The sequence below is a fragment of the Pempheris klunzingeri genome, chromosome 18 (genome assembly GCF_042242105.1).
Source record: "Pempheris klunzingeri isolate RE-2024b chromosome 18, fPemKlu1.hap1, whole genome shotgun sequence".
In the NCBI taxonomy this organism is placed as follows: Eukaryota; Metazoa; Chordata; class Actinopteri; order Acropomatiformes; family Pempheridae; genus Pempheris; species Pempheris klunzingeri.
In genome coordinates, this window is record NC_092029.1 from 9,140,996 (window position 1) to 9,152,834 (window position 11,839).

At 40.8% G+C, this 11,839-nt stretch overlaps 1 protein-coding gene and 1 long non-coding RNA gene across 4 annotated transcripts in view; both read right to left on the reverse strand.

Annotated features, from left to right (window-relative positions):
• The window catches only part of itsn2a (intersectin 2a), a 34,441-nt gene extending 32,860 nt beyond the window's left edge, over positions 1 to 1,581 (reverse strand). For 2 of the 3 annotated variants that reach the window (XM_070848895.1, XM_070848893.1), the window contains exon 1: positions 1,503 to 1,581. The gene's annotated coding sequence lies outside the window, so the exon portion shown is untranslated. Of the gene's footprint in view, positions 1 to 1,381; positions 1,444 to 1,502 lie in introns of those variants that run through there. The other variant, XM_070848894.1, reaches the window with a different exon arrangement.
• A 6,593-nt stretch (positions 1,582 to 8,174) lies between these two features.
• On the reverse strand, positions 8,175 to 11,584 carry LOC139218174 (uncharacterized). Its single transcript, XR_011585648.1, has 3 exons — positions 11,557 to 11,584; positions 11,084 to 11,186; positions 8,175 to 9,655 (listed from the first exon to the last, which is right to left on the reverse strand). It is a non-coding gene; the product is annotated as an uncharacterized lncRNA (long non-coding RNA).
• Positions 11,585 to 11,839: the final 255 nt, after the last annotated feature.

The window sequence follows — 11,839 nt, forward strand, 5'->3', positions numbered from 1 at the left end:
AAAGCCTTCTAACTTCCTTTACCCTCCCCACCCCCAGCACTCAGCAGCATGTCCTACCCTAGCTTCTTACTTACAGTACACACCTCTGCCACAGGGTTGTTACTCTTGAATAATGGCAGATTGTCCTCAACACACATTCACATTCATGCTACTGTGACTGTCATAGGAAAATGGACCTTGAAAGTCCATTAGCTTCCACTTCATCACACCAATCAATGCCTGGTAGAGTGTGATTATGTACATATGTGTGTGTGTGTGTGTGTGTTTAGCAATGCCTTGCTTCTTGGCAGGTGGATATGCAACCAGTCCCTTCTGGGATGAGGCCAGATGTCATAGAAGCTGCGGTTCAAATGGACTTTGCCTCTTCAGCAAAGAAAGCCTCCTCTTTCTGTTTTCACTGAGAGCAGCAGAACACACACACACACACACACACACACACACACACACACACAAAGCAATCTCTATAATTAGTCCACACTGCAGTGAATGAACACAAGCAGAGATAAACTGCTAAACCTGCCCGAATCGTCTCATAGAAGAATTGAAAACTGCACTAATGTCACACTATCTACAAATCTGATAACACCTATAAAAGCTGCAGCAAGATAATAAACACACGTGACAATTAAGATTGTGCTGTATTTTCCAGACAATTAAAGATGTGGGCCTGAGTCACAGTTAGACCAAAAAGGAACTAAACATATTCAACACGCCGTATACGTGCAGGACCACAAACATCACAATGATTTCTCTTTTTTTTAGGATAAAGATGGATAAATAATTAGTTTGACTGAATTCTCTGGACCCTGAATGCTTCACTGTCAGATTAAAAGGACCGCCTGTGAGAAAGGTAATTATTACTTATGGTGAAAAATCCATAAATAACTTCTGGAGTTACATTTTCTGTCATAAAACAATAAAGCCATTGTATATGGCCCATGTACGCCAGGTTGGGACATGCCTGCTGTAAAATCTGAAAAATGAAATCCAAGAAGCACATTTGCAGCATTTATCACACCACACATTCAAACACTGGCAAACACTGAATCAGCTTTCCAGCATGAAGCTCTTTGTTTGGTCATTTAAAACTGATTTCTGTTTAAATGGAAGTCAGGCTGTTTATTAAAAATGCGTTTCAGCATATTTAGGAATAAACACAGCGCCCATTTAGTCTAGTTTTCAGCCAAATGGAGTGTTTTTGCTCCTAAAGCGGAGACAAAAGGCTATCAGAGAGGGTTTAGTGACAGCTGTCAGAAATCCACATATCTTAAAGGCAGCCTACAGATCTCCAGTATCATTATAAAGAAACCACATTGTCAATGCGTTACACTGTGTCGCCTTTTAAATGTAGGATATAATAAAGCAGGACATCTCTACTTACCTTCCAATAAAAGGTAAAATGAAGCAATAAAAAAAAAAACCCACCAAGGTCAACAGCGACAGTGTCCAGTATGTGCAGCACTTCTGTCCTCTAAAGCGTTTAAATGATTTCTGTCTTTTACCTGTTGCGGTTGATTTGCGGCGGTGATCAGAGATCCAAGCTGGCAAATTCAGCTGCCGGAGGGGGAGGAGGAGGGAGGAACCGACCCAGCAGCGGGGCGGGTGTGGACTGGAAACAGGCGCCTCCAGAGAGTCACTGCGCTCAGAGATACACACAGGACTTCCGCGCGTGGCTTTCAAAATAAAACTCCGAGGAGTTCAGAATATGGCAAGATGGCCGAGTGAGAAATTAAACCTCAATCAAAGCCTTTTTCATTCAGATATGTTGAGGTGAGAGGTCAAGGGACCCCTTTGAATTATTTAGCTCCCCTCCTGACAAGCAAACATGACGTGGTTGGTACCAATGCATCTCCTGGGTCGCCTAGTGTCTTGATACTAGTATCTTCTCTCACTTTTAACACTGAGCCAGGTGAAGCCTCTGACAGACGATAATCAAATATAGTCATTATCTTTGCTTATTTCTGAGAATCACACATTAGCGATTTAACCTATGTTTATTTTAGTTTAACAGAATTACTAATAATATATTATAATTCCTTTTTTTGTTTAATAATTACCATTCATTGTCTCATAAGTTGTGATCAGTGTAATCGTATTTATCTGACCTCGAGCGTTTTCATAGATGTCTTTATACAGTATATCATTTCCATTCTCTCTGCATGCAAACTTAAAAATATATATATATTCATATATATATATTCATTTGTTTGAATGCACTTGAGTGTCAGTGTGCACATTGAACTTCACTGTATTTAATGTAGAAATATAAAATAAAAAATGTCAAAGTGCTTATCACACCTCAGTAGTACATATTGCATGAACAGGACACTAAGCTTTATGTGCTTTAAGGTCTGACTGACTATACAGTCACACAGAATAACTGCATATGACCAGACGGCTTGTTGGGTCCAATATAACACTTGTCTTAAAGGGTGTCTACTTCACTTTCAGGAGTTTTATTTTGAAGGCACAACCACTTGACATTAGGAGTCTGACTGTTGCTGTTTTAACAAACAGATCAAAGCCAAATTATGTGCTTAAATCACACCAATTACTGAGATGTACATGAGCATTTAACTTCCATTTAGTTACATTTGTAACCACTGCCTGTGTGGAGTTTAACCATTGTATTAATTTGAGCCAACAAGCTTTATTACATTTTTCCCTCTCTGGTCTTGTGATCAGTGAGGCAGTTATCTGTAGTTTATTGCATCTGCCTGTTTTACAGGCTTCACGAAGTCTAGGTTTCTGTTGTTCCAAAGGAATACATTTTGGAGCTGTGTGTAACAAAAAAAAAGCAATTTCCCCCTGGGGATTATTAAAGTAATTCTGATAAAGAAAGCTACGGGTGTGGAGCACCACCAACAGCCCATGTTCAGTATTACATCTGCAGTTACATCATAACTGATCCTGATGCCTTCAACAGTTGAGTTGAGGATATAAAACAACCTGAGATCAGATGGTTGGTGTTAAATGTTCTTTATCTGAAGCACACCAGGCAAATAACCATAAGCCATAAGGACGTCCTATACAGCAAAAGTTAATAATTTTCAAGCATAAGACACAGAGGGTTAGAGGATGCTTTCAAATCTTTATACAACACACGCTCATCTTTACACCACAGGTTCATGAAATGAATGATCTTTTGGAAACAACATTAAAAAAACAACTTAAAATAGAAAGTAGAAATCAAAAAAAGTAAAGTGGAAAAACAAATTTAAAAACCATAAGAATGAAAAATATGAAGTCATCAACAACATTCTCTATTCACAGAAAATAAGTTTTAAAAGGCAATTAAGGCAGCTAATAGCATCTGTTTGATGTAAAACACACATGCCTCTTGTGTGAACTACAATTTAGAAGATTAACATAATTCCTGTTTGATGCCCACACTTCACAATGTATGAGACATCACAAGTCAGCAGGCACATGTTCTTGCAATTCTGTCATCGCTGTACTCTCGTTGCTCTCACCTATGGATAACATGGAGTATTCATTGGATTCTGCTGCTTCATCTGGGACTATATACTCAATATCTTCTGCACTGGACTCTGTTTTGAAATAATGTGCTTCTAGTGGTACCGTCTGGAAGCAAATTTGGACCTCCTCATTTTCTGATTCAGTTTTTGTTTTGCTTTCGGAGTTAAGATTCATGTGTAGATCGGTATACCCAAGGGATCCTGCAGGTTCAGCTGGCACTAAATACTCAAGATTCTCAGCATTTGACTCTGTTTTGACATCAGCGTAATGTGGATGATATTTCTCCTCAGTGTCTGGTTCTGGTTTCATATAGGCATAATATGGTTCGTCTATCTCCTCTTTAGCCTCCATGCTGTCCTGGAGAGGACTGCCATAGCCTACACTCACTGAACTATAACTCACCCGGGTTACCCTCCAAGGATGTGAGTCATCATCATCAAAGCAAAGATCCTCTGTAGGTTGGACAACATCCAGAAAACTGAACTGAGTGACATCTGAATGGTGTCCGTCTTGCTGAACAGTACCATCCTTACTTGTTCTATTATCTGCCCCTTGTCTGGAATACCCTTTATGTTTCTTGTTTTGTCCCTTGTCTGAACACCTTTGTGGAGCCTTAGGATACACAAATGGCAGCCCGAAGACTTTGTTTGCTGTCCCTCGATTTTTACGATACACCCTGACCATGGCGTGGACTCTGGATGCAGTTGCTAAGGAAAATTCCCAGCGCCTGTAATGTTGTGAGCTAAGATCAAAGTTATAGTCAAGGATGTCAAACAAAGTGTTTGGGAAATACTGTCCTGGTTTCCTGCTAATTGCAAATTTATACACCTCAAACACTACATCTCTGGTCAATAGCTTTAAGTTCAGCTTTTCTTCCCTTGTTGATTTTGTGGTCACGTCCAGGTCCAAACCTATCTTAGTACACATAGGATAAAGGTGCATTCCACTCTGTTGATCTGTCTTTGATTTTACAGCACTGATATTGGGACTTGGTATTGTGACTCCTTCCTTCGCTTGCAGTGCCAGCTGTCTTTTTTTAAAAGTTTCCCTCCTGTCATATTCCTGCATGGCCAGTAACTCTTTTGGTTTACTTGCTTGTCCAGGTTGTTTGCGAGGTGCAGGCTGAATGACAAAAACTTCACTTAACCACGCGAGGCTGCAATCATTTAGTGAAGCCACTTTGCGGAACTGCATTCCAGGAGATGCATCTAGGCTCTGTGCACCAATGTTGAAGTTGTGGTCAAGGAGATCACAAATGATCTGGTTTTTTGTTCCACACAATTTTTTGGCAAAACAATCCACTTCTATCATGATCCCACGTGTCAATACACTTGAGTCAAGTTTATAGTTTGGTTGGTCTTTGTCCACACACAGGCTCAGACCTATTTTCTTGCAGCGAGGGTAACTGTTCATTATTGTCTCCTCAGTTGTTGAAAGGGTCGAGGGCGGCTCTTTTGTTGGCTTTTGTGCAGTGCAGTTTGCATCAGCAGAGACGGTGTCAGTCATGGTACGTGAGCGAGAGTGATGCATGCGACCAGGGTCCGATTCATTCTGACAGAGTTTAAGATACCTGTCTTGATAGCATTTTGGACAATATGTAGTTTTGTCACAAGAAGATTCTTGGGTGCACTCCATGTCAGGAAGTTCAAAAGGCGTATGCAGTCGACCATTTCTTTTGTAGGCATAAGCTCCTCTAACTTTAACCATAGCTTGCGCAGCAAAGGTATTGCGAACCAGCTCAGTTTTCAAATTAAGATCAAAATTATGCTCCAGTATCTCTGTGATGAAATACTTTCTGGCTGATTCCAGTGCTGTGGCAAAAGTGCCAAGTTCAACCATGATGCCATTGGTCAGTAATTTTGCGTCAAGATTTTGTTTTACTCCAGATCCTACATTGAAATCAATGCCTAATTTCTTACATTTGGAGTAAAAATAGAGTGGGCAGTGTTCTTCATGAGGTATTGAGAGGATTTGCTGAATATGATTGGCTCGCAGCTTCCACAGCTTTATTTTGAGCTCATTTTGGGGTTCAGTATAAGAGCAGCTTTGACCCAACGGTGTCTTGTAATTTTTACGTAGATTCCTTTCCTGCACTGCAACTGGAATTCGCTCAAGAATATTTTTGGAGACGTCAGAGTCTCCACTTTGTGAATCCAGATCAAAGTTGTGTCTAAGAACATCGAGACAAATCTGCTCAAATGTTCCACACAACTTTTCTGCAAAGTTTGTCACTTCAGTCATTGCTCCATTGGTCAATTTGCAGAGTTCGAGTTTTTTCTGTGGTTGGCGCTTGTTTACATGTAGCCTCAGACCTATTTTCTTGCAGAAGGGATAAAGATCCACACTTTTCCCTGAAACATGTTCTTCAGTTTCAGCAAGTGAATCAGTAGGACACTCAGGAGCAACATCAGACTCCTCCATTCTCAGTATGCTGCTGATTTCAGCAGGAAGTTCAAAAACTTTAGTCGAGAATTTGATTGCATCTTGACATTTTTTCAGTTGTCTTACTCTGTTCATCATTTCATGTGTGAAATTGTTCCTTTGGTATTTACTCTGCAGGCCAAAGTCAAAGTTGTACTCAAGAATCTCCATGATGAAATCCTGCTGCGATGAATTCATTGCTAAAGCAAATTTAGCAACTTCAAGCAAAACAGTATTAGTCAAAGAGTCAAGACCGAAGTCTTGCTTTGGGCCAAATCCAACATTGAACTCAAGGCCGAATCTCTCGGACCAAGTGAGTAGACCGAACTTTCTGCTTGGTGCAGAGAGGATTTGTTTGACACGTTTTGCACGCAACTTCCACATGTGTTTCTCTGTTCCTATTTCTTCCTGTTCCATGTCAGAGTTGTCGTCCTGATTACTAGTGTCCGAATCAGTGTCCGAATCAGTGACTTTGTCAGAGTCTAAATCAGACTCTCCTAGAGGACAAGTGTAGTTGTTGTCTGCTCTTATTTCTTGGTGGTCCAAGTCACAATCAGTTGTTCTCATCTGTTTTTCATTTTTTGAAGGACTTGACTGCAAGGCTCTTTCTGCCTTTGCTTGCAGGGCCAGCTTTCTTTTTTGTAAAGTTTCTTTCTTTTCACGTCCCTGCATGACCAGTTTTTCTTTCCATCTACGTGTTGGTTCAGGATCTCTTGGAGGAATACGCTGAATGACAAACACTTCATTTAACCAGTTGAGGTCGCTCTGCTTTCGTGGATTCAATCCGGAAAATAGCTCTGAAGGATTTACATCTCGGCTCTGTGCACCAATGTTGAAATTGTGTTCAAGGACATCATTAACGATCTTGTATTTTATTCCACACAATTTTTTGGCAAAACTTGTCACGTCATTCATAATCCCACATGTCAATACACTTGTGTCAAGTTTATCTTTTGGTTGATCTTTGTCCACACATAGATCCAACCCAATTTTCTTGCAGCGAGGGTAACTGTTCATTATTGTCTCCTCAGTTGTTGAGAAGGTAGAGGACCGATCCTCTGCTGGCTTTTGTGCAGTGCAGTTTGTATCAGCAGAGACTGTGTCAGTCATGGTGTAAGGACGATGCATACGACCAGGGTCTGATTCATCATGATAAAGGTTTCTGTCTTGATGGCATTTGGGGCAATATGTAGTTCTGTTATAAGTGGGTTCTTGTATGAACTTCATGTCAGGAAGTTCGAAAGGCATTCGCACTTTGACTGGGCTGTATTTTTTATGAGCATGCAATACTCTAAGCTTAGTGTAGGTTTGCTCTGTAAAGGCATTGCGATACAGATCATTTTTGAAATTAAGATTGAAATTATACTCCAGTATCTCTGTGATGAAATGCTTTGTGGCTTCCAGCAGTGCTTTGGCAAAAGTGTTAAGTTCAAGCATGATGCCATGGGTCAATAATTTGGGATCGAGATTTTGTTTTACTCCAGATCCTACATTGAAATCAATGCCTATTTTCTTGCATCTGGAGTAAAAATAGAGCGGGCAGTGTTCTTCATGAGGTACTGAGAGGATTCGCTGAATGTGATTGGTCCGCAATTTCCACAGCATTAAATTGAGCTCATCTTGATGTTCAGTGTCGGTGGAGTTACTTATATTTTGGTCTGTGATTGTAGCCTGGGAAGAACCAGCACTACATGCATTTAAAGTTGGTTTGTTTTGACAATCCAGTTTCACAATTTTTGAGGAATCTTTTCTTGTGCTCTTTAGTTCCCTGCAGGATCTTGCGCAGTTGGAGAGATTCCTTTCCTCAATTATAGCTGGAATTTGCTCAAGAATATTTTTGACGACGTCAGAGTCTCCACTTTGTGAATCCAGATCAAAGTTGTGTCTAAAGATGTCAAGACAAATCTGCTGAAATGTTCCACACAACTTTTCTGCAAAGTTTGTCACTTCAGTCATTGCTCCATTGGTCAATTTGTTGAGTTCCAGTTTTTTCTGTGGTTGGCGCTTGTTTACATGCAGCCTCAGACCTATTTTCTTGCAGAAGGGATAAAGATCCACACTTCTCCCTGAAACATGTTCTTCAGTTTCAGCAGGTGAATCAGTAGGACACTCAGGAGCAACATCAGACTCCTCCATTCTCAGTATGCTGCTGATTTCAGGATTGACACTGTCCATGCTCTGAGTTGCCAATAATGACGTGGGACCAGGAAGTTCAAAAACTTTGGTTGACAATTTGATTGCATCTTGACATTTTTTCAGTTGTCTTACTCTGTTCATCATTTCACGTACGAAATTGTTTCTTTGGTGTTCACTCTGCAGGCCAAAGTCAAAGTTGTACTCAAGAATCTCCATGATGAAATCCTGCTGCGATAAATTCATTGCTAAAGCAAATTTAGCAACTTCTAGCAAAACAGCATTAGGCAAAGAGTCAAGACTGAAGTCTTGCTTTGGGCCAAATCCAACATTGAACTCAAGGCCGAATTTTTGGGACCAAGTGAATAGACCGAACTGTTTGTTTGGTCCAGAGATTATTTGTTTGACACGGTTTGCACGCAACTTCCACAAGTGTTTCTCTGTTGCCATTTCATTTTGATCCATGTCAGAGTTTGATGGGTTTTGTAAGTCCTCCTGATTACCAGTGTTTTCCAAATCTGTGACCTCATCTGAGTCTAGATCAGACTCTCCTTGAGGACAAGTGTAGCGACAGTCACCTTCTTCTGTTCCACTGGTGCACAAGTCAGTGTCATGAGAAAGCGTGTCCGTCTCCATGTGTTGAGACCATACTAATCTGCGCCTTTTGGTGACCTGTTCACTTGTACTCACGAGAGCCCTCTTCTCCTGTTTGTTTCTTGTTACTTCCTTAAACTGATATTGAGGGGCTCTTATACAGGACAGATCTTGGGGTCTGTTGATGAGGTTTGTCTGGAAGGAAAATGGCTCATTTTCAAATTCCTTTCTCCTTTTTAGCAGGTGTGAGATGTTGAGCCAGACTTGATTTTTGACCTGCTGACTTTTGAGATCAAGATGAAAATTATGCGTCAACACACTCAGAACAATGGAGCTGTAGGATCCAGTCAATACTCTGGTGAAGTGTAGTACTTCTAACATCACTCCCTTTGTCAACAAACCTGGATCTAGACTTTGTTTTGACCCAACGTCAAGGTTCAGATCAATTTCCTCACAATAAGGGAATGAAGGGAGAAGACTGTCTTTCAGTTCCTCTGTTGACTGAGCTGCTGAACACTTGTATTCATCCTGATGTTCACCGTCATCAGCATGGACTCCATCCATCTTACATTCTGGCCCAGATGATGTGTCAAAGAGAGTAAAAACTTCATGTTTATCTTCAGGAGGGTTTCTGATCAGGTCTTGGACTTTGTGTAGAATTCGAGCAGTAAAATCAATCCGCTGTTGTTCACTTTCCAAACCAAGGTCAAAATTGTTCTCCAGAATGTTTGTAATAAAATGCCCTTCACTCTGATTTACTATTTTAGCAAAGTCACAGACCTCAAGAATGATAGCATTTGTCACTAATTGTAAATCCAATTTTTTCTGTCTATTGGATGTTACATTAAAATCCAATCCTATTTCACTGCTGTTATGGAATGATTCTGGATGTCTCCAATATTTGTTAACATGCATGATGCGCCACTGCCATACTGTGCTGGCATCCATCTTCTTTCTGTCCCTCAGACTGCAGGCATCCCTGTTGTCCATCTTCAGTGATTTTCTTGGTCGTCTACGTACTCCGTTTCTGTATTTAGTTCAGGAAAAAAATGTATAAATGATACACCCTGTATCTCAGTCTTCAGCCACACTTTATCTAACTGCATTAATTCTCTAGTTCTCAGATTATAACACACAGGTTACGCTCATAGCTTCTGAAACATAACTTTTTGCAGGTTTGTCTCTTTCTTTCTTTTTTGACTACTGTTTAAAAAAAACAGGTCATGACTTTGGGTCTGAGGTCACTAGTGATGGGCTTCTGACAATATGTCGGTCTGAATTGCTATGGATGAGCTAAATTGTTGCAAAGTGATGAGCAATTGCTTTAGATGAGACATTTCCCTAAGCAGCAATGTGCAGGGGCTAACATAGTCATTTGTGTACATCAGGTGTACAAACTACGGCCCGCGGGCCAACTGAGTGTAGAAAGTTTCAGACACGGTGTGCGATGAGAGCACAGCTAATAACTAATGACCATCATTTTGCATTACGGAGGAGCTGCTTGATGTTAGCAGTCTAAAGAGCATCACGACAGGTGAGGATGTTTTTGAAGCTGTGCCAGATGCAGTTGGCATGATGGGACTGACATGGGACGAGCTGGGGGCACTCTACCATTCTCACGTGCGCTGGCTAAGTTGTGGCTCTGTGCTGCAGCGGTTTTATTCCCTGAGATCAGAAATGGACCAGTGTTGGAGAGAGAAGGAGCTCTTCATGAGCTCAGTGACCCTCTCTGTTTGGCATTTTTAGTGGATCTCACTGATCACCTGAACAAGGCAAAGACCAGCTTGTACCACAACTAATAAATGAAAGCCCACTAATGGAAAGGCTGTTTTTTTTTCTTGAATCATATTCAGTTATCAAGCAGAATTTACCTACATTTGATTGATTTTAATCCATTTAATCCATTTTTTTTAATCCACTAGAGGTGAGGCGATGTGCATCACCTCTAGTGGATTAAAGTTAGCAATATAGCTCACTTCTAGTGAGTGGCCCAGCCCTTTGTATGTTTTTCTGTATGTGGCCCTCAGTGAAAAAAGTTCAGACACCCCTGGTATACATACCTTTTTGCAGGTTTGTCTCTTTCTTGTTGTCAATGTGACCTTTTTTGACTGCTGTTTAAAAAAACAGGTCAGACTTTGGGTCTGAGGTCACTAGTGAGGGGCTTCTGACAATATGTCAGTCTAAATTGCTATGGATGAGCTAAATTGCAGCAAAGTGATGAGCAATTGCTTTAGATGAGACATTTCCCTAAGCAGCAATGTGCAGGAACTAACATAGTCATTTGTGTACATAGTTCCACAGTAGTGGATACCTACTAATGTGCAGCTTCTCTCTATGTAGACTTGTGGAAGCTGTGCCACAATAAATCCATCAGGTCAGAGAGGACATGCTGATATTGAGGTGAATGCTTCCTTGAAGATCAGCAAATGCAGTGTGATATAAGCTAGCTGCATACCTCACAGAACATGATTTAGTTTAGCCAGGAGTTTCTCCAAAACATCTGCATCGTGGTTGGACATCCTCCAACCCGCGAAGAGACGGTGCTGCTACAGTGCTGCCTTAAATGAAATAGATAGATAGATAGAAATACTTTATTGATCCCCGGGGGGGAATTCTGGTGTTGCAGTAGTATAGAAAAGTGACCACCACCATGAATCCAAACAATAAACAAGCAAGATAAAAATGTACAAACTACACCTTCAAATGTTCGTTAACTCGTGTATGACTCCGAACAGTAGTTTAACGTGGAAACAGACTTCTTTCTCCATCAACATGTAAACCAATAACGTCCAGATAAAAGCGAGATTTAGCGCCAAAGCGAAGTCGCGATTGTTTCATATGAGGACACGTATCAACCAGTGTTTCTACAAAACATGGAGGAGACGAGGCTCCATCTCTAAACGGGTCTAAACAAAGGAGCACACGTACCAGACGTAGCCTGAACAATCACTTGTCGTTTTAAAAGCCACGACGCGTTTCCCAAAAATGTTTACACAAGTGCACAAAGTCTTGAAATCTTGAAAATAAAAACAGCGTAGCTAGCAACGAGGAAAAGCTTCCTCAGGAAGTGACGACAAAAGGTCAGAGGTGGGGGATTTCAAAATAAAGGTGTGTAAGAATCGATTGTCGAGTGATAAAAAGTCAATTTTATAGAATAATCTTGCTGCCCTTTACGCACCATTGGAGAAAATGATCGAAAATCAAACCAGTT